Below are 26,811 nucleotides of genomic sequence, written 5' to 3'. Positions count from 1 at the left end.
AAGCTGCAGAGGGGCCCAGCTCATGCATGGGCACCCTCTCACACAAAAACAAGCACTCTGCTATCAGAATTGATAAGGCCTGCCATAGGAGTGAGTTATAGGTTTATATCTGTCAGTTATTAAAGGTAGATATAGGTAACCTAGATCTTAGTAAGGGGTGCATGAACCTCCTTACCCAGGCTGCAGTAGCAGACCTGTGGTGCCATTTTGGAAGGCTTCCCAGAGTTGGCATAATACATGCTTCAGCCCCTTTTAGGTCTCTAGGGTACCTATGCCCTTGGTACCTTATGCACCATATATTAGGAACTCACGAGGGTAACCCGGTAACCAATCTGGAGTGTACCTAAAGTACATACAATCATTTTAGAGAGGACGCAGCTAGGCTGGGGTCCTCAATAGCAGGGACTCAGCCAGACTAAAGTCGAAAAACAGTGAAACATTAGCAAAAAGTGGGGGTGACCATGGTAAGCAGAGCCTACTCTCCTACAATTGTTTGATGACTATTAAAAAGCATGCTTCCAAATCTGCCATGTTTTGGCTAAATAGGTCACAGTAGCATTTCTCTCCATCCTCTGATCTTGGTGTATACCATGAAAATTGTGCAACATCTTATTCCCTACAGGGTGGCTAGATTTGGAGAAGGTCCTTGAACCCTTTGATTGCTTCTTATATAAAGATTTCATTTGTATAAGAAGATCTGTCTTGTGCAGGTCATGAGGTTAGAAACTGTCATTCTGATTTGTTAAAACCAGAGCTCTTTAAGGTTCTGATATGCTTTATTTTTTAAATTAAGAAAGTTTTGTTCTTCTCCAGACGTGACATATATTGGAACATTCCTTGTATCTTTTAATGGCTCAGGCTTGTTTCCTCATGGTTGGAAAAATGTTTTTAGCAACCATATTGGATGACCGCAAGCTTATTAAATTACAATTTAAGTGTATTGATGAATTCAAAATTAGGCAGTGGTCTACTGAACAAGATCTTTTGTAGTTAAAAAGTAAAAGACAGTATGCTCCTTAGTTCAAAATAGTTTGAAATAGTGCAAGTGAAAGTACCAGCACAATGGACATTATTCTCAAAAAAACTGGAAATGGTCTATCGAAAAACTGCCATGGAAAAGCTGGTGAATATTGGATCCAGGGGCCTGTTGCAGGCCCCTCTCTGTGGGGGGCCGGTGGTGCGCTGGGGGTACCCATGGTACCCCCAACATTCCCCAGCAGTAAGTGGCAGGCACCGTGTGGTGCCTGCCACGTAGGGCAGGGAAATTCACAGCATGATGTTTTAACATTGCGAACGGTGCTGCAGCCAGCAGCACCAGCCGCAATGTTAAAGCCCCGGGATGCGTCCGCCCATACTGGCGGATGCATCGTAATTTGTTTGGTGGGACCGCCGCATGACTGACGGGCGGTCCCAACCACCTTCAACGATGGCGGACGGACTCCGGTCCGCCCACCATCCTAATGACCCCCTCAGTTCCCTTGGAAAGAAATCTTCTTTACTAAAATGACTGAGACAAGCGATAACCCAATAGTAGATCTGAACGTCTCTTTTGGAGAAGAAGATGCAGATGCAATTCCGATTGCAGAAAAATTAAAAAATGCAGTTACACTGAAACTGCTAGAGCATGGTTTAACACCTAGGGGTGGCATAGTAGCTTTCGTGATTGAGGCACACAAATCAAACAAAACAGAGGTATTTTATTTGTGGGTTACATTCCCAGCAGCAAATGCAAGAACACATACATTTCACTCATACACAGAAGGAGATGCACCAGAGGAATATTGTCCTTTCGCGGACATTGAAGTTCCACTCACGTACCAGGAACATTTATACTGGTTTAAAGGTGCCCTACCCCACATAAAAATAAGAGTAAGATTAGGCCCACTTAGAAGAGAAGGGGCAACATGGCCGATTTTAGCGGCCTACACACCACATCCTGACATTGATTGAAACAATGCCACTAGGAGACTTACTCATACAACACAAAGATTTAAATTAAATCTATAGAAATTGACGCAGTTTGTCATGAGAACATTCACAGTCCAACTATCAATAGTTCAGCAGCGGTGCGTCCATTGGGGCGTAGGGGCGTAGCCCCACTAGCCTCATGGACCCACCGTTGCGGCTGCAAGGACACATATTGCATGAATGCAATAAATAATCATCATGATTTCATAAGCGGCGCTGCACACGCCGCCACCAGGAATCCGGGCAGCACCGATGTATCCCGAGTGCGCTTTGCGCAGGTTGAGTGACGTCACAGACACTACTAGTCCACTGCAGCAGCAGACAGCGCAAGTGAAGCTTCGGGCGGAAACTAGCCTGAGCATGCGCATATAAAGGTTCCCCTTAGAGAGAGCGACAGGGGAAGCTGGTTAAACCGGGCCGCAGCACCCGGCGTTACAGAGGGCGACTGGGGCGAGGAGTCAGTGTGACCCCCTAGCCAATCCTGGCGCTGCATGCAGCGCCAGGATTGGCTGGTCCACCCGCGCAGCAGGGCAGGCAATCCATTATTGGATGCTGCGCGTGGGTGGTGTGGCACACTGCCTCAGCCGCACTGCAATGGCCAATCACTGTGTGACTTCATGTGAAGCCATGCAGTGATTGGCCATGGCGCTGTGAGCCTGCCTGTGAGGTCAGTCCCTGCTACTCTCTCCTCCTCTCCTCTGTAGCCTAGCCTGTAGTGACTCGCCTCGTGCGCAGATCGTGACTCCTGCTGCCTGAGGCGCCACGACTTTCTGAAAGTTTCTATGCTGAGTTGACTGTGTGTGCCTGCCTGTCACTGTTATCGTGACTTGTCAAGTGCTCTGCCTGCGACTGCGCCTACTACTACACTACCAGGTAAGGCCACAGCACAGATCAGTCAATTTAAAAACTCACGATTGGGCTAAGTGAGGTCTGTTATTAATGTATTTCCAGTTTTTAGATTATTTTGTTATCGAAAACATTTTTATATAACTAACATAGTTCTTGGGCAAAGATAGTTTCAAATTACAGGGAATTTAACTCACAAATGTATTCCTGCTTCTGGTTGAGCGCTCACTGGGTTCAGGAAATGAAAGATGATTGATGTACGGTCCACTTTGGCCGCGTTATTATTTCTTAGATCATCGGTCAGCATTAACTATTGAAAGCTGATCAATGTACGGGCTATTGCGGCCGTGGTAGCAGTTTCATTTTGAGTTCGGCAGGGGTGTAGACTAGAGCTTTTACAAGGTATTTCTAAAATGTTAAGGGTTTTGCATGTTGTGCATACAAACAGAATCTTCAACAGAATCAGTTGCTTGTAACTGATTAAGTCTGGCGCTGAGGCCGTTTCACATGCCAAGCGCCGTTTTGGAGAAAAGTTAGAACGCTAAACTCTGTTTAGAGTGTGTGGCGGCACACAGTCTTTTTGATGAAAGTAGCTATTTTTGGACTTGCAGGATTACTGTTTGGTCACAACGACCACTTTTGGGGTTGTCCTTGTTGACCACAGGAGGATCTAGGGAAGGTCAAATGCTAGGTAGATGTAAGGGTAAATGCGCCTTACTTGAGTAAATTAGTAGATTTATACATCGGTTACAGTATGGAGACAGGAGAAGGTTCACAGGAGATGGATTTTGATAGTCACCTACTTAAAGCAATTGAAAATATTCTATTAAGATTACAATTAGAATGGATAAAAACCTTGAGTTACTGTTGAGCAGAACCCAGTCTATGGAGGAGGAATATTTTTGGTCTGCAACATGAATGTAAATATCGATTTGGTTAAACTACTAAGGCAGAAGATGACTTCGAAGATCTCACAGAACAATATAGTGCAGAGGCCACAAATGATGGGCAAGACAAAGACCCAGAGAAAAAGAAAGGCAGATAAAGATTAAGGCTTATAAGCATAGTCTGTGGCTTGGGATGACTCCTCTGTTAGGGTAGACATTAAAATCAGTTGTGCTTCTGATTTTAATTCAGATGATGTGGAGTAAGGGTCTCTGTGCAAGAAGGCTTCAAGAGGGTAGGATAGTGATGTCTTGACTGATCCTTTTGGACAACATATGTTCGATCCTTTACTGATAAAGCATCTTCTCTCACCTGAGTGGACTCCAACAGATCATGTAGCAGAGTACATTCAGTATTGGATCAGAAGAGATATTCCTAAGGACGTATGTATGAGGCTTCATTCTGAATGCCCCTAGGCCCTCTATTAGTAATAGAGATTTAATAGAGATTTAGTTACACCAGAATTAGATGCTAAAATCTTAGCATTTATTGGCAAGTGTGGTTGAGACCAAGAATAGGTTTGGTTAAGGGTATCTTGACCTCTCAGGACAGGCTGGCCTACGCCATCTTAAGCTTAGATGTCCATTGGCCTACGCCATCATGTGCCATTCAGAGCCAGCGGGTCCGACTGGCCAGCTGCGCTCCGCCGACTACATGCCTGCCCCTACCCCGCTGAGGGCATCACCACTGGAATCTGCAAGCCGTACCCGCTGAGAGGCAGTTCTTCGGTCACAGGCAGGCCCCCCAGTGCCAGGCATGAGTCTTTGGCCTACGAGAGGCGCGTTCAGATGCTATAGCTACTTGTCTTTAAAATGTGTATTTGTAAAGCGCACACTTACCCAAGGGTATCTTGGCGCTGGATAATAGATGTTTATTGCTACCCAATTCTATTATACACGTTTTATCGATCTCTGAAGGATGAAAGGCTGAGTGGACCTGCCGGGATTTTAAACAGTGACCATGAGGTCTAACACATGCCTCTACAGTGGGCGCATTAGTCATTTAAGCCACCAGACCTGGCAAAAGAAAACACAGGCCACAAGTGCCAGATACGCACACATAGTGCTGTTTACCCTGGAAGTTGGTATGGCACAGGCTGACCCGCCACTGCAGAAAAACTGCGAAAAGTGCTATCCGTATTTATAACACGTTACACTTGATTTAAGGTGGTGCAGTGTCCCAAAATGCCATGATTATTCTATTTTCACACACTAAACCGACAGCAATTTTAACACCCACCTCAGTACTATAACCCCTAGTAGGTGCTTATGACCAAATAAACGGAGAAGGTGGTCCCAAAGTAGTGTCCCTCTATGCCCAGATCTCTCTATGATCCCTCTCTGACATTTGGGCAAGTGACGTCTTACATTAATATGGTAGCAGTACCCCTCTCTGAGACTGTGTCAATACTTGCATCCCTACCTTCTGCTCTCTGATGGGCTTTCAGTATTCTCCAGTGACAACCTATTCTAAGGTGGACACACTGTCCCTAATAGACTCATCTCATCTCTTGCCTCTCAGAAAGCCACACCACCTGATATAAGTCAGATTTGTCTATGTGTGTTTCTATGATATGTGGTTTGTCCTGGTGTCCCACACTTTCTATGCACTTTGTCACCAGGGAGGCTGCAATTATCCAGTTCTCGTCAATCAGGATGTATGTAGGGCTAGAATGAATGACTTGGAGCTAGAAATGTTCTTATGGTTGTGAGAAACGGTGCATAGTAGAGACAGAGCCCATTGGTAGAGTGTAGAGGCACTTACCTCAGATACCCACACTGTCTATATTGAACAGCCATCATGCTGGGAGAGAGAATGCGTAATGAGGGCAAGCTGACTGGGTGTGCAAGACAATCTTCAAAGTGCTTAGTAACCAATCCTTGGCATTAGGTTAAAATTGTCTGGTTACAGATGACTCTCTTAATCCCCTGTGGTCCTGTATAGCACCACACACTGTTTTGATTTATGGGCACACTATATGACTATTAAGCAACCAGTGGTAGAAATTAGAACTTTCCATTAGCACTACCAGCACTTTTCAGTTTTTGTTCCAGAAGAAGCTATCTGTTCACAGATACCCCTTGTTTACCATGTCGGAATGTTTACTTGTGACTTTATGCCCATGGTAAAGCCATTCTGAATCGCGATTAGAGTAGCAGAATGCGAGGTGGCTAGTGTTCACTTGGTCAAAGGCTTTGGAGGTTACAATCTGGAATGTGAGTCCACCCCCACCCGTACCTACTCGGGTAAGATACAGGAAGAAACGTACACTCAAACCACACCACATTTATTTACTGTGCAGGGATACCCAGAGGATTTTAGCAGCGAATAGTTACCACAGAGAAGTAACCTCACCCCTTTCAAACGTTATGTTCATCAGCCAGACATAAGACCGAGCTTGTAATATAGACCAGGATCCTCCAAAGTCAGTCCTGGGAGGTCGGATCCATGCCAGATTTTATAGCATATCCCCATTTAGATAAATGTAGATATCTTTCAAATCTGGCATGAATCCAGCCCTCAAGGACCAACTTTGGAGAACCTTGGTATAGACCGCTGACTTCAAACTGGTGGCCGAGTTAACAAAATTTACTATCTGCACATTGCCATTATCATGAGGATCTCTTTACCTACCGTCCAGAAGCCAGGATCACGGAGCTGTTTGCACACCAGATGTGCGTAAATGACATGTTTTACTAGTGGGAATTTGTGAATCACAAACCATACATTTGCACTGGTAAATGTTTTCATACATGTGCACAGTAAATATCAGTATGATGTTATCAATGTAAGTGAATTTCTTCACATGGTTGAGTAGTGAACGGTTTTACAGGGGTGGAGGTCCTTGCAAAATTAGGTAAATTACTAAACACAAGTTTGCGGCCATTCAGAACCCATTTGCAGGTAGTTTCCCACCTTGATAATAGAATCAGATTTACTCCTGTCAAGGAGTGGAGTAAACTGGAGTAAAAACGTTTTCTGGGTGAGAAAGGGGAGGAACATGTTGAAATTGCTAGAAGTGGTATTAAATAAATGGCTTTCATGTGGGCTAGATGTAAAACAAAATAGCAATTACATTGATGCAATTTATCGTAAGCATTTAGAAAAATGCATGTTATATTACTGAATGTGTAAATATTTATGCATGTGATTACTCATCTTCTGGGCCTTACACCTGGAATTCGTTGTGAGTTCCAAGAAAGTCAGGAATATGTCACAAATTTAAGAGTAACGTTGCAGGGGTGATACTTTGTGAATCAGCAAAAACCTCTATGGTCAGCAATAGCAATCTGCTGTAATATATGTCGCACAACATTATAGATGAGTAACTGGTAATAATGGGGATACAGCATGCAGCAGAATTTGTGGAACAATTTAATCACAGCTGTTTCTTATAAGGTGGAAAACATTGAAAAAGCAGGTCCTTCAGGGGTTTTGTTATAAGTCCAAAGATGCATGCTAGCATTTTTCATACCTTCCTGTTCTGACTTTGCATCAATATTGACCAACCGGCAGAAATGTTGTTTTTGCACTGGTCGGTCTGTGGAAATGGTGGTTTTCACATTCCTGACAATGTTGGGGCAAATTACCCCAGCATGGATTTTAAGCTTTATTCTAAGGTTTATTTAGGCATTAATGGTAATGTAACGAACCTGGTGCTCATGTAAAGCGCTCTGATACCCGATGTCTCGGGTCAAGTTCGCTATATAAAACAAAAAATAGAAACATCAGTTGTTGGCCTATATATGTAGGTGTGTTGGCAGTCTGGCAGAGCTAGCCTATGTTTGTGGTCCCAGTAGTGAAATAGCAGCAGGCGGCAGCACAGAAGATTAATGTGCCTGCTGCAAAAAACATGTACCTGATGCAACTTGTTCTACTCTTAGAGCTGAGATTTTCATGAAAGTCTTACAGTCTGAATTCAGCACCTGAGCGTAATAGGACGGAATGTATGAAGCTCTGTGGTTATACTGAATAAGCAGCTACCTATGTTATTCCATCTATTAATGTAATAACTGCACTTTCACAATTGCTTTATTAACCTTCCTGGTTTCTCAAATTTGCTTGAAAATGCACGATTTTTCTTCTCTTTTTTCAAAATTTTCTTGGGGGGGGGGGGTTACCCACCCAAACCCCCCTATTGGGGTGTGGGCTCGCTCGCTGCGCTCGCTCGCTTGCCCCCCACCGATTTCAAATGTCACCACCCGCCCCTGCAATAGTTGCAAGAAATGGAACTCAATCTCAGGGTACAGCTGCTAAAATCACACCACAAACATTACACGCAGTGATGGGCAAGATGGCCACAAAACGTGAACAAATGTCTTTCTGGGTAGCTTATAAAATAACACCCCTTGTGGCAGTATTTCTGGATACTACCCATATGAAAAACACAGAATGCTAACAATCTGCTTGCCCATGGGGATAACACCACAAGTAGAAGATTGTACCACTTGGGGTACAGTCTTTGCCATATATAACAGGACTCATGGTATTCCTTCATTAGCAGTGATACTGATGTATTAATACAAATATAAAATGAGTACGGAGCAGAGCCTGCTCTGAACTTGGGGATGAAGCTACTAGGTAACTATGCCCAGGTAGCAGCAATAATACTGGCTAATATTAAAGGGGAAGCAGCTTCAGTGGTAATCCGCCAACGCCTAAGGGAGTTCAGTCCTGTAGAACAGGAACATGAATTACCAAAAATAATTGAGACTGCAGATGCAGAATTAGGCAGAGACAGTTTGGGTGGGAAAGCATTGAAACCACAACTGATGGGCACTTCTGAAAAGGATACTTCCAAGTAGACACCTGCTTCTTCTAAACTATACCGAATCAGTATTTGAAATGTGGAGAATCTACAGTGCCCCTTAGAAATACTGATTCCTCATGGTATGTATTAATGTTTTGTGACTGAAATCTCATTCCAAACCATTAATAAAATTACCAACACCTCAAAGAAGGTGGGATCCCATTCACAAACACAAAGGGTGTTAATTTGGGTTCCCAGGGGTCACAATTGTGACCCCTCGCTTGCCCTTTGCAATCCCTTGCTCAATAGTCCCTAAGACATCCAAAGAACACAAGCATTGGCAAAGCCAAGAGATCTGGCATTGGTCGCCAGCCTTTTGGAAATTGTTGTCTTGTTTGCTCATAATTTTTGCAAAACGTTATTGTTTGGGAAGATGCCGGTCCCTCATCAATCTAAAGAAAAGCATTGCCCAAAGGCAATAATGTTTTTTGGGTTCAACAACACTCACATTACCTAAGTACTCCTTGGCACTGTAGGGAACTACTTTGTGTGTGTGTATGAGTTATGTTATACTGCCCTTGTGAAAGGGCTGTGGCTGAAGTGTGCTGGTGCATTGTGCATTGCCCCTTGATGCATGCAGGAGTGGGTGGAAGAAAAATGGGAATGACACAACCACAGGCAAATGGATAAAGTGTGGCTGTAATCCTCTATAAATACTGGCATACACATAACTTTAGAAAAAACTAAAGGTTTTGGCTAACACAGACCTAAAAAAGCCAATGTTTATGCCAGTCGCTTGAAAGATAGGAAGGAAGGCATAATGGAAGAAAGAAATAAAGGAAGGACAAGGGAAGGTAGAAAAGAAGGAAGGAAGGAAAGAAAGAAAGTAAAGAAAGACAGACAAGACAAAAAATAAAGAAGGAAAATGGTAAATCAAGGTCTTCGCTAGGACAGACTTTAAAAAGCCAGTTGGTATGTCATTGGCTGCCAGCCTCCTGCCTTTGAGAAAGAAAGAGTGAAAACAAAAAAAAAATAACGGAAGGAAGAAAAGAAGGAAAAAAGGAAGAAACAAAAGCAAAAACAAAGGAAGTAAAGAAAGAGAAGGAAGGAGGTAATGAAAGGAAAGAAAATGGCATGAAAGAAAAAGGAAGGAAAGACAGAAAGAAGGCAGTAAAGGCAAAGAAAGAAGACAAGAAAGACGGAAAATGGCAAAAAAGGAAAAGGCAAATAAAGAATGAATGAAAGAAAAAGATTAAAAGAAAAAAAGAATGAAGGAAAACTGATAGTAAGAACGCAAGACAAAAGAAGACAAGAAAGACAAAGAAGGCAAGAAATGCAAAAAAGAATGCAAGAAAACAAAAAGAAGGCAAGATAAAAGGAAAGAAAGTAAGAAATATTGCTTGAAAGAAGGCTTGAAAGAAAGGAAGATGGAAGAAGGGAGCAATGAAGTAGAAGGCAAGAAATACATAAAGAGGAAGGACAGAAAGAAGTTAAGAAAGAAAGTAAGAAATAAGGAAAAAGAAAGAAGTTAGGTAAGACAAAAGGAAAGGAAGCTGGAAAGAAAGAAAGCACTCATCTGCATTATGAACTTTTATTAAAGGGTCCTCCCATTAATGATCACTGGCGACTCAAGGGCGATCCGGGTTGGTTCTCCATGAATTGCCGGAGGGCGAACAGGGTCCTTATTGAAGCAGTCAAAAGCAAGGGTTGTGAACGGATTCGTGCTGCCAGGAAGGAGTATAGGCACGCCATCAGCGTAGCCAAAAAAGAGTGGGATAATCGGTTTTGGTGTAATTTGAGAGGCTAGTGCCAGGAGGGATCCTAGGGGCTTCTGGGACCTAGTCAGGACCAGGAATAGGCCAGTCGAGACCTTGATAACATGTAACATACCAGAGGTGTCATGGTATAATCACTTCACCCTTCTGTATACTTCCACCCAGGACGATAGGATGGGGCTGTTTGATTTTCCATCCTTGAGCTCCCCTGGGTTGAGTGAGGATTTATTCTTTTCAGCTAAGGAAGTGGAGAACGTGATTAAAGCCCTTGTCCCTAGCAAAGTAGCAGGCCCTGATGGGTTACCGGGGGATCTGTTACGCCTCAACTTGACTGAATGGGGGAAACTTATTTCTTCACTCCTTAATGCATCTTACCTTGGTGCCACTCTTCCTGATTCCTGGATGGGTGCTGAGGTCGTCCCGATCTTTAAAAAGGGGGCTAGGGACGACCCAGCAAACTACCGCCCCATAAGTTTAATTGACTCCTCGCAGAAGGTGGCAGGAAAGGTGGTTCTTGGGAGAGTGCTCCAGTGGGTAGAGGACAATAAAATACTTTCTGATTTCCAGGCAGGATTTAGATCAGGCACCGGGACCATTGAGCAGACCTTTAGACTTCTGCTCCTCTATTGGAAAGTGGTCGTACTAGGCAAAGGCAGTCTGTATCTTGCTTTTATTGACTTACGGACTGCTTTTGACCTAGTACCCCGTGGTTGCCTGTGGAAGGTATTGTCCGATTTGGGAATGCCCGCTTATCTTCTATCCCTATTGATGAAACTCCATTCAGAGAATTTTGCGCAGGTGAGGTGGGGTAAGCAGGGCCAAAAGACTGACAGAATCCCAGTGAACAGGGGCGTCCGCCAGGGATGTGTCCTTGCCCCCTCTCTGTTCTCATTTATGTGAACGGAGTGGTAGAGCACCTTTTGAAACACCCTGCTGATGCACCATCCCTGGCGGGCAGGAGAATACCCACTTTATTATTTGCCGATGACACCCTCCTGATTTCAAAATCTCCGATGGGTTTACAGAACCTCCTCAACAGCTTTCAATCTTTTTGCGTGAATAGGGGGTTAAAAATCAATACAGAAAAGACCAAATATCTGGTCCTGAACCCTCCCGAAAAAGCTTGGTCGGGCACTTGTATTAAACTCAGTGCCCTTGGAAAGGGTCAAGGAGTTTGACTACTTAGGCATCCGTCTTAGTGACACTATGCGGTGGGACTCCCATATCCAAAAGATGTTATTGAGTCACAAAAGGGTGGTGGGGGCTCTTCTCAAGGAACAGCGGTCATCCTCCTTTAAGCCCATTGCCCCTGTGTTTGATATTTATATGGCGAGAGGTGTTAGTGCGGCTCTCTACGGGGCTGAGCTTTGGGGTTCCTTGAATGTAGATCAGTTAGTCTGCTCTGAGAATACATTTCTGAAGGATCTGATGGTTCTCCCATAGAGTACCCCGACACTGCCCTTGCTTTTGGATATGGGTTGCCACCCAATTAAAGATCAGGCAAAATTGCACCCTCTTCTACTCTGGGCCCGCCTATGGAGAGTCCCTCAACTTTCCAGTTATGGGGAAGGGCTGAGGGAGGTCCTATCGCTGCCCGGCTGGTCAAAAATAAGGTGGCTGAGGGACATTAAATTCCTGCTTGGGGAGTTGGGACTAGGGGAGTTTTGGCAGACTAGAACTGCCCCACCTAAGTCTGTCCTGAAGAGAGTCTACTGGAATTGGGTAGCGGATAGGAGAATCACTGATTCCAACCCATGTAGATCCTCCAGTGAATTTATTCTGGTGAAGGAAGTGGCCCTCCGAGAACCCTATCTCGACATAATGTCGAAACCTAGAGATAGGGCTTTGTATTTTAAATTTAGAATAGGAGTACGTCCAGTGGGGGATCTGACCGCGCGCTGGAAAATCCCGGCCCAAACTACTACTTTTTGCTCTTTCTGTGCACCTAGAACTGAGTCAGTGGCCCACCTTTTATTTGAATGCCCCGCCTATAAAGTCCCCCGATCCAGGTGGCTGAAACCCCTGTGCAAGGAGCTGGGTACCAGAAATTATATTGTGGCTTTACGAATTTTGAAGTCTGATACCCGCCCCTTGTTTGTATGTGGCATGGCAAAGTTTTTAGGTTGGGCATGGGTGATCAGGTCTAAAAGGCTTAATGAAATTGTTTAATTTTGGTCATTATGTTAGACTGTCTTAGGTAATTTATTGATGCCATTCTATTTACATATAGTTACGTTTGCTCGTATATGTTTGGCTTTTTAACTCTTTTATCCTGTTGTATGTATTGCTTTTAAAGATATGTTTTTTATCGAAATAAAGCCTATTTTGACTTGACTTGAAATACATAAAGAGGAAGGACAGAAAGAAGTTAAGAAAGAAAGTAAGAAATAAGGAAAAAGAAAGAAGTTAGGTAAGACAAAAGGAAAGGAAGTTGGAAAGAAAGAAAGCACTCATCTGCATTATGAACTTTTATTAAAGAGTACAGCGAAGGCTAACAAAAGTATAACGCTTTGCGCATGTATGGGTAAAGGGTGGGTGAGGCTATGCAGAAACTGTAGCTTAATTACAGCACACAGCAAGAGGCTGTATGTAGCGCATCCATTGATATGCACCGCATGTAGTCCTTCTCCATCTACATGTCACCTGCTGCTTGAGTTAAGCTGTAAGATGTTAATTTTGATTTAGCAGTTATGACACTGATGTGCACTTTCTTATTTCACCTAGTGCCAGATAACATGTACACCTGCACAAAAGGCACTGTCATTATAACCAATCTCTATCCAGTCTATTTTAAATAGAGTGATTTTTTTCAAATGATTTCAATATTAACATTGGTGGTACCTTTATAAACGTTTCAGTGTTTTTTGTAAAGCAATATCTATGTATTTAATTGGAAATAATGTTTTATCAATAGCCTTTTTGAATGGTTTTAGAGATGTTCTAATAATATTGCACAGTCGTTTTGGCACAATAAATGCGTGCTCACGTGTGGATTCAGCCTCTGAGTGCATTGTGTGTATGCTGTTTTTAGATTATGTGAACGCGCATTGTATATCGAACCTTCAATTGATTCATTTCATGCAATCCAGCCCTTGTTGCAGCGCCCATCGGTGTGAGGTACTGGGTTTTTAAGAACCGGCACAGAACCGGTAACCCAGCGGTGCCATCGAATCAACACCCAGAGACTTCGGGTTCTTCCTGATTCAGACCTACAGAAACTCAGAGTCTTCTAGGTGAAGTCAAAGATTAGTTTATTGGCTGCAACCAAGGTAACAAGTGTCCTAGAAGTACAACACGGGTATATTCTCAGGAGACTGCACACTTTCGCAAAGTCCGGCTTCTCTTCTTATACACAATTTTGGGCTCTAGGCAAAACATTCCTGGTTGTAAAGTAAATCGTTAACATATTTTCAAACAAAAAGAAAGCAGAGTCATGATGACAAGTCCATATTTCACTTCGTGCTGTCTACAACAAATCATTTGGCAAGGCCCAACATTTCATCAGATATCGCTGGACCCCTAATAAAAACGGTCACCTCCCCACCATAAAGTAAGTGAAGCAAAAGAGTGGAGATAGATGTGAGCGAGATAGGGCAGGTGCGCGTGCTGAAATGGTTTTATGGTTCGTTGAGCCTAGATGCTATCTTGCTCGGGCACCGGGAGGGGAACTGACCTAACAAGTTCGGCCTGGGGCAATGGTTCCAACTTGTACGGGTCATGGAGAAGTCAATCAAGGAGCATGTGTCCTTGTGGAGTTGAATTCTACTGGATTAAGGCCTATGTAAAGGGCAACATATAAATGGGAGTCAAGGGTTCAGAACGTTAATGACGATTTCGAGGTGAAATCATCACTCGAATGTGCTGAAAATATAGGTACATGATGTGCTCGTCATTCTCGGTCTTTTGATACCAAATTCGTAATGTTTCGGCGAAGTTTTAATTCTCGAGTTTCAGAATAATTACACGAATCCAGATTTTCAGAACCTCAAACCCTCCTTTTGCCCTTACATAGGCAATTAATCTATCCTCATGTTAGTCTGAGTCCAGATCTATATTCCTAAAGTCATTGAGATGTTGCTGTAGCATCATTCTAGTACTTAGTTCATTGCTTGACACAGGCTTCCTTACACTTGATGTGACACAGAGGCCACATATTGCAGGAGCACACTGTATGCATAGACAGAACAGGAAAAGAATGGCTAAGACCATCCCAATGACCATCAGAATTTTCCATCCCCAGGCAGATATCAGTTCCCAGAACCATCCCATTACTGCCCAATCTCCTTTATCCACATGGATAGATTCAGAGATCTTATGTAGTTTGGAGATGGCCCTGTACACGGTTGGAGCATTATCTGGGATGAAAATGCAACAACTAGATTGGATCAATTTGCATACTCCACCTCGGTCTGCAAGTATAACATCCAAAGCGACCCGGTTCTGAAGGGTCATGAGTCGATCCGACTGGAGCTCAGCAGTCAGGTTACTAAGGGCACCAGCAGTTTCAGTCACGGTGGATTCAACTACCCTTGTCAATTGCCTTATGTTCCTGCTGTTAGCCATGGCTCCCCAGAACGGCAGAAAACCCATTGCAAAGTCACCAAATTCTTGACCTGCAGTGTCCTCTTCACTCAAGACACCTCTAACTATCCTTGTCCTGTGGTAGTCTGCCGCTGCTGTGTAGGTGGGAGGCAACAGGAATGAAACAAAACATGAGCCCGAGAAGACAGGGGGCAACCATGTATAGGCTCTATCGTGGCAGATGAAATAAGTACCCTTAGCGGCTAAAAACGCAGGGGAAGTCTGGGATCCAAAAACGTACGTTTCTGTACAGATGCTTTTCCCTAGCTGAGCTCTGGGATTCCTGCCGATACCTTGCAGACATAGATGACCCTGATGGGGTACGATCCAGATTGGGGAGGATCTTTTAGCTTGCTGTTTCTCAGTTATAGTAGTTCCATATCCGCTCACGTTCCAACCTACATATGCAAGTATCTCATCATCCGGAGTATCTTCATAAGAAGTTACTTCCCTAATCATGTCAACTATGCCTTTTACTAGGGCGCTAGTCTTGAGGTTGTCCTTTACAGAACGCAGGGGTTGGATTTCTCGTGCGTATATGAACATTGTTCTGTATGCCCATACAGAACCATTGCGGCTGAAAGGCAGAACCAGATAAGGGATACCTTTATCCGTAGTGTGAGGCATAAGGCCACACACCCAACAGTTAGTCGTGTTCATTACAAGCTGGTGTTGGTGTAATAACTGAACAAAGGAGTTATTAATGAATTCTAATCTCCTATTTGACTGGTGGTCAGGCAAAGGGTGGAAAGAATGAGAGGAAACAGTAGGAGGAGGTATGGGTGATGTAGTGGGCGCAAATGTTACATGAAAAGTGAATAAAACATAACTTATCAAAAAGATCATTACGCTGGATAGCATAAAAATACACAATATTATAAAACTTTTCTTCGTCATCGTGTTACAAAGTCTCTGCTTAAAGTTCATTTGTTTAGCAGGTCTCTCCACATCAGGAAACTCCATCCTCTCTAAGGTGCTGCCCGCGACGAGGAGGTTGATTCTGCTAAGGAGTGCTTCTGTCAGTCTAGGGCAACTCCCTTGGACCGACCAGAACCACCGACCTAACGTCGTTGGCTGCACTTCCGAAGACTTTAACCAATCGCGGCCCTAGCAGCGGAACCCGGATGGCGGTTCGAAAAACAAAAATAAGCAAGTTTCCTAAATGGGAGAGCTGCACAAAAAGTATTTGGGAGAAAAAAAGGTCTTTATTAGTCCATAGGTCTTGGTCTTAAAATCATAAAAAGGAATCACTTTTATCAGTTCGTTTTTCTCGGTCTTAGATTGTAACGTCTTTTCCCTGGTACTGTCTGGTCCTGAAACAGGAGTTCAGGCTCCAAAGAGTTCAATTGTTCCGGTGGTGGCACAGTTTCTTGAAAAATGTTCTCGCTTTCACATTCACGGTTAGTTCCTTTTACACGGTCATCGCTGAAAGGTATGATACGTGGCACAGTTGTAAGTTCTGAGTCAGTGGCACCCTTCTGGACCCATTGGTCATAGGGCAGAGGGAAAGGTACTTTTTTTACAATGGATCCCGTGGACCCAGTTGGCCTTCCCCTCCACCCGAACGGCTGACCTTGTAGACAGAAGGACGAGATGAGGCCCGGTCCACCTGGGCTGGTCGTTCCTTGTTCTTTGAAAGTTGCGGACGAGAACCCAGGAACCGGGGTCAATAGTGTGACCCGGAGTCTCAGAGACCGGAGGCAGGGTGTTGTGGACCTGTTGATGCAAAACACGCAATTTAGCCATCAATTCATACAAGTAATCAAGCAAAATAGGGTGTTGCAGCTCGCTGAACTTCGTGGGCCTAGGCACTCCCCATATGTTGGCTGGCCGGCCAAAGACAATTTCGTAAGGGCTGAGTTTCACTCGCGAATGCACAGTCATTCTGGTGGATAGGAGTGCTAAGGGTAGAGCGTCAGGCCATTTAAGACCTGTGCTCGCTTGGATTTTGGCCAATTTAAGTTTTAACGTGCCATTGTAACATTCTACTAATCCAGCTGATTGGGGGTGATTTGCAGCGTAGAACTTCTGCCTGATGCCTAGCCCTTCACACACTCTTTTCATCACACTACCCACAAATTCACTTCCGTTGTCAGACCAGACCATTCTAGGCATTCCGAACCTGGGGAAGTACTCTTTTACAAGGGCTTTTGCTGTAGACAAGGCAGTATTGTCTCTTAGGGGATAGGCTTCTACCCATCTTGAGAAGGCACAAACAACAACGAGCACGTATTTTAAGTTGTTGCACCTCTCCATATGTATGAAATCTAGCTGCAAAACCTTGAACAGATACGTAGGAGGTGCAAAATGACCAGCTGGAGTTGGGGTTCCCCTACCAGGATTGTGTTTCAGACATACCATGCAATTCTTGACAACGTTCTCTGCACACTTGGAAATCCCTGAATTCTTCCATACTGGGGCCAACAACTCGCAAATCCCTTTCGCGCTGATATGAGCCATTCCATGAGCCATTGTAACTACTGCAAGTACATATGCATCGGGTAACAACCATCTCTGATGCTCTGTCAATTCGATCCAACAACCATTTGCATCCATTCTTCCTGTACTCTCTCTCCACGTGCTTAACTCTTTCTCTGTGGCCTCAGCTTGGATGGACTTCACACTCTCTATCGTGTCCTCACATATTCCAACCTCACCAGTCCATTTTTCAGGGCTTGCAACATACATTCGGCTCATCACATTCCCTGCAGTCTCCTTAGCGGTCTCATCAGCAAATGCATTTCCACGGCCAACATCATCAGTTACTTTCTTGTGAGCACTACATTTCACAATCGCTATTTGCAGGGGCAAGGTCAGTGATTCAAGAAGCTCATTCACCAACTGACCATGCTGAATCTTAGCTCCATGCGAAGTAAGGAATCCACGTTCTCTCCACAATCGTCCAAAACTGTGAGCCACTCCAAACGCATACTGACTATCAGTGTAGACAGTCACTCTCATTCCTTTAGACAATATACATGCTCTCGTTAGTGCGACTAGTTCTGCGGCTTGAGCTGAACCATGTGGTATTCGTGCAGTTTCAACGACTGTGTGCAAAGTTGTGACAGCATATGCTGTAGTCACGTTCCCATTTGGGAGTTTAAAGCATGAACCATCCACCCATAATGTGCCCTCACATTCAGCAAGAGGAGTGTCAAATAAATCAACTCTCCCTTTCGTCTCTTCCTCTGTTCTAAGAAAACAATCGTGCTGTTCTGAAGCATCTGATTCTTCTGCAATTGGTAACAACGTGGCTAGATTTAAAGTACTGCATCTTTTTATGTGCACATGACTCGCTAACAGCGTTAATTCGTAACTTGACAGTCGAGCACTAGTTAAGTGCTGTGTCTTGGTCCTATTTAATAATGTCTCTACTGCATGCGGGACCATCACGATTAGTGTATTATTCATTACTAGACCAGCAGACTGTCGAATAGAAACAGCTGCTGCTGCTGCTGTGGCCCTTAAGCAACTTGGCAATGCTTGTGCTACCGGATCCAAAGTGGACGAAAAATAGGCGCATGGCCGCTGTCTACCTCCGAATAACTGAGTCAACACAGACAATGCACAGCCCTCCTTCTCATGGACATATAATGTGAAGGGCTTACTGTAGTTGGGGGTACCTAACACAGGGGCCGAACATAACGCTGTGCGTAATTCAAGAAAACTTTTCTGACACTCTTCAGACCAAGGAATGGGATTGGGTGTATTTTTACACGTTAATGCCACCAAGGGTTTGGCCAATAACGAAAAATTTGGAATCCACTGTCTACAGTACGATGTAATGCCCAAGAAAGCACGCACTTCTCTCTGTGTTCTTGGCACACTCAATTTCGATATTGCCTGAATTCTCTCTGGGGTCAGTTTCCTTCCCTCCTTCGATAAGAGGTGACCTAAGTAGGTCACTTCTTGTCGGCAATATTGAAGCTTGGAAAGTGACACCTTGTGATGCAGATCACACAGATGACGCAATAATGACAATGTGGCCTTTTTACAAATTTTCTCAGTATCTGCCGCAATGAGCAAATCGTCCACATACTGTACAAGAGTGGCACCTTTAGGCAATACAATCGTATCAAGCTGTGTTTTTAGAGCTTGGCTATATATTGATGGACTTTCACAGTAGCCCTGAGGAGCGCGTTTGAAGCGGAAGCTTCGACCTCCTAAACTGAAGGAAAAAATATCCCTGCTCTCCTCAGCAATTGGAATGTTGAAGAAAGCATTCTTTAGGTCGATCACCGAAAACCATGAAGCAGAAGCTGGAATCATAGTCAATAATGTGGTGATGTCGGGGACAACTGGAAATTGTGGCACAGCTATCTTATTTACTTCTCGAAGATCAATCACGAATCTGTACACAGGTGGCTGAGAAGGGTCAGTTCGTTTTAAAACAGGCAGAACAGGACTATTGCAAACATTGCCTCGTGTTTCTTCAATCACATCCTTTTCAATTAATTCGTAAACAATCGCTAGCAAAGCTTTTTCACCCTCATTAGATATTTTGTATTGGGGAATTCGTGGCATTTTGACATTAGATCTCAATGTCACAACATATGGTGGAACTTCTAAAAGACCGACATCATTAGGACCAGTAGCCCAAAGGATATCTGGGAGAACCGACAATTCTGCTGGAAGTGCATCTCTCGACAAATAAATGGGAGAAACCACTTTCTTACCTAAAGTAAGTTGTACTCCTGAAGGAGAACAGTATAAAGTCGCATACAATCTTTTTAGCAAATCCAATCCTAGCAAATTTTCACCACAACCTGTTGTCAGGATAAGGGGTGCTTCGAATTCACAAGGACCGACAGAAAGAGATAAAGGGTCAGAAATTGGATTTCTAACTGGGGCGCCAGAAAAATCTACAGAAACGTTCATTTCGCCAGACAAAGGTGCGCCAGGGAGTTTGGAGTGCATAATAGAACTCTTTGTAGCACCAGTATCCAACAGAAAAGGTTCTGACACACCTGATGTAATCACCTCAACGTAAGGTCCACTCTGATCTACTGGAACTGAAACAACTCCCTCTCTTTGTCTATGGCTGTCCTAGCAGTCATTATTCTCCCACTGCTCATTTTCTGTGTAATACTCATCAACGTAGTATTGAGTTGTCCTGTCAGATACGTTATTTTGCTGATCGAACCTGTTCATAGAGTTTTGTGGTGGAAGGGGACGTGTGTCCTGTGGGGCGTTTCCACACCCTCTACCTCTAGGTGCTTGCTGACTGCCACGACCTCTAACACCAGAAACTCCATTTGCACGTTGTAATAGAGTAGGACAATTATACTTGTAATGACCCTCTTGTTTGCAATATAAACACTGGTTGGGGCCTACAAGTACACGGGGTTGGTTATACTCAAATCTTGGCGAGTTTCTCTGATACTGTTGAGGCTGCTGAAAAGTATTTTGGTAGTGATTTTGACCATTATTATTTTGATTACCACCACCACGTGGCGGATATGCTTGCTGTAGCAAAACCTTCGTTTTTAGTTCTCTAGTTTTCTTTTCTACTTTATCTTTCTCATCTTTGTCTCTATTCTCGTAATATTGTGCAGTAGCCAATATCTGGGCTGAAGATGAGACTGCCCAAGAACTTTCTGAATCTTTTAATTTTTTACACAATTCTGGAAGCAGATTGTGCACGAATTTATCGACAAACAATCTCTGACCACCTTCTGTGGTCATATCTTGACCGCTGTGGTCAATGAATGTTTCTTCAAATCTAGTGAAGAAATCTGAAACAGTTTCTTCCTTCTTCTGCTTGCATGCCGACAACTTATCCCAATTTACACGTATTGCAGGCATTATCGTTTTCATGTAATCTACTAGTTTACCAGGGAGTTCTGCTATCAAAGGCTCAGGCTTGGCACCACCAACTTGTCGGGCATCTGCAGCAGTAATATTAGCCCATGTGTCACCTAATTCCTGGTCATGATCCATATGACGAATTTTACCCCATAAAGGCTGTGGAACAACATTCCCAAATAACATATCGATATCGGCTAAATTCATTTGTAGATGACCCAGCAGTTTGTGACAACTCTTTGTAGTACCCTGCAGGATTTTTACGCGGATCTGATAATGTTTGTTTGAGTGCTAAAACTTCAGCTCGCTTCCACGGGACATGTACCCGCTGGAAATGTACACGCTGGAAATGTGGCAAAATAGGTGGGTTAGCGGTTGTGTCACCCTCTCTCCATTGTGGGGGAACTTCTCTCATAGGGTATTGTCGTGCCTTTTTCCTACTGGATGTATTAGATTCAGATGGTGACCCAGAACTGTTTCCCTTACTTCGATATGATAACAACATTTCAACTGCTTTTTCCACATCGGGACCTACAATCATACCCTCTCCAAACTTAAACCGTACACGACACATCTCTTGTGGGATGCATTCCTGATCATTGTCTTCTAAATCCTCGCAAAGGAAAACACACATTTGTTCGAAAACATATCTCTGGGTCGCTGCTTCCCATTGATGGAAGACTTCTATGACAGACTCTACGTCATATTTTACCGTGTCCATGACCCATTTCCGTGCTAAACTATTCAGTGAATCTCTCTCTTGATGATCAGGCAGTCGACTTCGCAATTGTCTTCTTCCCATGTTAGGGGTCGTAGAAGGCGACCCGAAAAGAGGTAAAAGAAGGTTAGTAACAGTGCTGGCCATTTTCTGCCGAATAGAAGGTGAAACTGAAGGACAAACAGGTGGAAGAACGGGGTGAGATAAGGTAGGGGTAGAGATAGCCGAAGAGGTATCAGGGGAAATAGAGGGGGCACTAGGCAAAATCGTAGAGGGAGTAGTAGACGACGTGGAAAATACAGTAGGCAAAATCGTAGAAAACACAGGTGAAACAGAGGTGGTCGGTGGGCCTGGAGAAGGCTGCACCGAAGAAGTAGGAGCCAGCTGAAGAACAGCTGGTGGGTGCTGTTGAGGAGCAGGAGGCGTAGTTTGCGCAACTAAAGGTTGCGGGGGTGCTGTGGCATTCTGCGCATAGGGGGGTGGTGAATTTAATAATTGCGACATTAATGGGTCTTTTTCTGGCTCTTTTGCTGCCTCTTGCTGAAGAGACGGCAAGACTGGATAGCACTTATCTATTGCCAGTTTACGTTGCCTGTGCAACTGCTCATTTATCTGCTCTTCTTCATTATCTTTAAACTGCACAGCAGCTTGCATTACTGATAGTCCCCCTTCTCTCTTATTTTTCTTAGCTAATTTAATTTCTTTTTGTTTGGCTTCTTTACGCCATAAGCGAAAAGAGTCAAACATCGCCGGCCGGGCTTTCTTTTTAAAGAGTTTTACTTCAAGGTTGTCTAAGATTTCAGAATCAAAGCTACCATATTGGGGCCATTTTAGAACACCATCTTTTCTAGTGTATTTAATCCATACTTCATTGTAAGTGATGGGGCCTACCCCATGCTTCACGTATAGCTCGTAAGTCGGAGTTCCAACTGGAGGAACCGGACATGAGTCCTCCAATCGAGAGTCCCTATTATTACTACCAAGACAAAACAAATTCCCAAGTCTAAGACTAGGCATCTTCGCTCTCTAGTCTAGTTCCAAACTTCAAAGGATGTATCGATTACGATATTTCTCGTGAATACACGAGTCCTTCGGTTATGGTGCTTGCAAGTACCAATACAAAACCTTGTATCCAAAAGATACCACAAAGTAAATCCACCTAAGGACTGGGAGACGCTCCACTTATACTTAACTGAAATTATCGATGGCGTCACCAGAATACTCGTCTCAGTGTTTCGCTATACCAAGAAATTTCAAGGGTCCAAAATCAGGGCGATAGCCAGGGCAGCAGTCCTTGTAGCCGTCGGGAAGCAGGGAACCTCGCAGCAAAGACCTTCGGACCACGTCGACATGCAGGGGTCGATGAGGTGGTTGGCCGTCCTCCGGAATTTCCACACGAAGCTCCTCACGATCTTCTGGCTGACTGGTACCACTGGAATCGCCCCAAACGTTGGGCGCCAACTGAGGTACTGGGTTTTTAAGAACCGGCACAGAACCGGTAACCCAGCGGTGCCAGGGAATCAACACCCAGAGATCTCGGGTTCTTCCTGATTCAGACCTACAGAAACTCAGAGTCTTCTAGGTGAAGTCAAAGATTAGTTTATTGGCTGCAACCAAGGTAACAAGTGTCCTAGAAGTACAACATGGGTATATTCTCAGGAGACTGCACACTTTCGCAAAGTCCGGCTTCTCTTCTTATACACAATTTTGGGCTCTAGGCAAAACATTCCTGGTTGTAAAGTAAATCGTTAACATATTTTCAAACAAAAAGAAAGCAGAGTCATGATGACAAGTCCATATTTCACTTTGTGCTGTCTACAACAAATCATTTGGCAAGGCCCAACATTTCATCAGATATCGCTGGACCCCTAATAAAAACGGTCACCTCCCCACCATAAAGTAAGTGAAGCAAAAGAGTGGAGATAGATGTGAGCGAGATAGGGCAGGTGCGCGTGCTGAAATGGTTTTATGGTTCGTTGAGCCTAGATGCTATCTTGCTCGGGCACCGGGAGGGGAACTGACCTAACGAGTTCGGCCTGGGGCAATGGTTCCAACTTGTACGGGTCATGGAGAAGTCAATCAAGGAGCATGTGTCCTTGTGGAGTTGAATTCTACTGGATTAAGGCCTATGTAAAGGGCAACATATAAATGGGAGTCAAGGGTTCAGAACGTTAATGACGATTTCGAGGTGAAATAGTCACTCGAATGTGCTGAAAATATAGGTACATGATGTGCTCGTCATTCTCGGTCTTTTGATACCAAATTCGTCATGTTTCGGCGAAGTTTTAATTCTCGAGTTTCAGAATAATTGCACGAATCCAGATTTTCAGAACCTCAGGTGGTGCCCAGCTACTGCTGTATCCACTATCTATTGGGCCAGATCTGCCAGGTAAGGATACGAACAGGTTCGAAAGAGTGAGAATAGTGGTATCTTTATTTGCTTAGGCATCCCCTGCCTCGGCAATGAATTGTGCACAACTTACTGGGACTGGAAGTCTGGTGTGACTAAACAATAGTGGGACTGGCACCTTATGTAATAGTGTGTGAAGTAAACTCTAAATTGTATAGCAACGCTTAGCAGCAGAGGCCCTCATTAGGAGTGGCCCGGTATTTTGATGAGATAATTATCGCATGGATAAATTCCAACACCAATGCTTTTGGATTTTAGCAGGTGCGATAATAGTTAAAATTCCAGATTTTTGGATGTGGATTTTGGTATCTACTGAACCAAAATTGGCATGTCCTGGTGAAAGCCGTGCCAAATGGAACAATCTTTACCACACCTGTTAATAACCTGATTCAGAAAACATTGGACCACTTGTAATTGTGATCCATGAGAAACAAGTGTTTTTGAATGGATCACAATTTAACTGGCCACTCTTAATGATGGCCATAGTGTGTTTATTTTGCGGTAGTTGGTCACATAGGTCTCGATTACAATGTCAAACGGACATCCGACATCGTTTTGGAACTGGGACCGAACTACCTCCTGCCGTCAGTCCCAACCCAGCAATTAGTATTCTTTACTATGGGAGCATGCATTCCGACCAAATGCATGCTTTCATTGTAAAGAGCTGAGGTGCACTAAATCCCTGCACCCCATGGCAGGCACCTCAAGGTACCTGCCACCGAGTGCAGTGATCTACACGGGGCACTATAGGTGCCCCATAGGACGCCATCTGGCTGCCTTGCACCCATGGTGGGCCTGCTGAGGGCCCCTAAAGTCAGATTCCCACAGCCTTTCTGTGTCTGAAGGGCGGCACAGAAAGGCTGTCGGAATCTGCCATCGTAATTCCTTGGGCGAAAAGAGCTGCCTGAGGAATCACTGGAGACTTTCCGAATTGCAGATGGGCTTTCTGAGCCCTTGGTGGACATTCGGAAATCCGTTTCAGATTCCTTTCCGACTGACCCCATCAAAATGGGTCGGTTGGAAAAGCATCCGAACAGCCAATTACGATAACATAGGACCGGCTCCTACCAGGGTTCGGAGCCGTTTCCTACGGCATCGTAATCGGGCCCATATTATCTGAAAGTGAATAGAGCTGGGGGAGGGACTCTATAAGGTACTTTTTGCTGCTTGCTGGCATAAGGGCACCACTGGGTGAGGCCCAAGTTTTAGACTTCGTTAAGAACATTTTACGTACTGTTTGTTCAGCTTGTTATGGATTTAGAGAAAATCTGCACTTCTTGGAATAGCAGTGTAGATTAACACTCCTTGAACGATGCAGTCCAAAAATGTTGGAATATCTTTCCTGCTACTGTAAAGACCATTCCTAAGAGTAATGAGTGTATTGAACAAAATGTATGGAAACTTCACTACCAGAGAGGGCTAGAATCTACTTCTATTCTCTTGCAGAATAGGTTTGGGTTACCATTAAAACAAGATTAAATGCTTGGAGTTTGGCCCAATATTGGGAGCGATTGAAGACTGCGTCTAGCTACTCTGACATCAGGCCTCACCCATGTCAGTAATATTGCTTTGATGTCCTTTTTGGTAATTTTCCAATTGAATTTGTTCTTGGACATTGCATTTGGGGTTGCGACTAACATTGAAGGGTGTTTTCGGGTTTACAATCACTGGCATAAAATGGTTGCTGGATATGTGATGGCTTCCTCTATGACATATGGTAGCAGCCTAATTAGGAGATGTGTAGTGACATAAATCTTAATGCCTGGTTTAGCAACATTTGTGATACATTATTAATTTTGAACTTATTTAATTTTGAACTTATTTTAATTCAGTGATGTCACTTTTTGTGGTGTGATTAGAGACAAAGGTCACATGACATGGTGCAATGTCACTTTCCATGTTGTCATCATGGGTCTAAGGCAACTGGATGTTACTTCTGCTACCTCTGATATTTTGGTGAATCAACGTTCATGGGGAAGTGGTCCCCAGGGGACCCCTTGCCCTTTGTATATGTTGACAAAACATTCCATGGCACCATTGCTTACTCCTAAAAATAATAATAATAAATCCTTTATTCGGAATTTCAGTATTAGAAATCCATAAAAGCAGTATCGATACATAATAGTAGAAAAAAGACACAAGTTTAAAATGCAGAATAATTTCATAGACATTGCTAAGTTTTTCATAAAACTATTTACAAATACTGTGAGTTAAAGAAAGCTTGCTTTACAGATTTTTTCTGTCTATATATGCATTTTAAAAAATTAAGAACATGGTAACAGGTGGTTACAGTATCCAAAAGTTGTAAGCTCAACATAGCAGGACGACATTGCCTGAGTCCCCAAGATTTTAGCAGCGTCAATAACCAGAGTTTACGATGTTCATGGTAAAATTTGCAAAACAGGACTGTATGTAAAGTAGTTTGTAATGACTTTTCATCGCAGGGACACGGGGGTAGAATCGTGTCCCATGCATTTTCTACTGGGAATGCTACTAGCCTGTGAAATAAGTTTAATCTGAATCTTACCAGAAGAAAACGATCAAAAGCACTGATTTCAAGATTCAGGTAAGGCTGGATTGAAAAGGTGGATTGAACCATTACAGCATGTTGGACAGACGGTTTGCCCGCTTCGACTTGTAGTCTCAGGTTTTGCAAGTGTCCCAGGGCTAGTGTTTGTAGTTCTTTTTTTGAGAGTTCGCTGATTTTTTCAGGAGTAGAATAGTATTTTTCGGTTGCGAGATCAATAAAAAAGTTCCTGATATAAGCTAGCCATTTTATTTTTAGAGCATGGTCAAGTGTCATGGCGTCTGCCACTATTGTCTTTGTAAGGGCGTTTTTTTCTGAGGTCCAAATACGGCGCCATAGGAGTAGCGGTTGTATTCTTGCCAGGTCCTCGATGTACGGGACGCCTAGTTCGACATGACATGCATACGTAGAGGATCGCTTTGGGGCCATTAAGAGGAATCTCAGAAAATTTTTTCTGCAACTTGCAGGGAAGAAACATCCATATGA

At 43.8% G+C, this 26,811-nt stretch overlaps 1 protein-coding gene across 1 annotated transcript in view; it reads left to right on the top strand.

Annotated features, from left to right (window-relative positions):
- LOC144828980 (fibrous sheath-interacting protein 2-like) overlaps positions 1-26,811 on the top strand; it is a 364,242-nt gene that overhangs the window by 25,242 nt on the left and 312,189 nt on the right. The gene's annotated exons all lie outside the window — the stretch shown is intronic.

Source organism: Lissotriton helveticus, chromosome 4_1 (assembly GCF_964261635.1).
Source record: "Lissotriton helveticus chromosome 4_1, aLisHel1.1, whole genome shotgun sequence".
In the NCBI taxonomy this organism is placed as follows: domain Eukaryota; kingdom Metazoa; phylum Chordata; class Amphibia; order Caudata; family Salamandridae; genus Lissotriton; species Lissotriton helveticus.
Note: the sequence above shows the minus strand (reverse complement) of the source record. Positions and strands in the feature narration are given on the sequence as shown.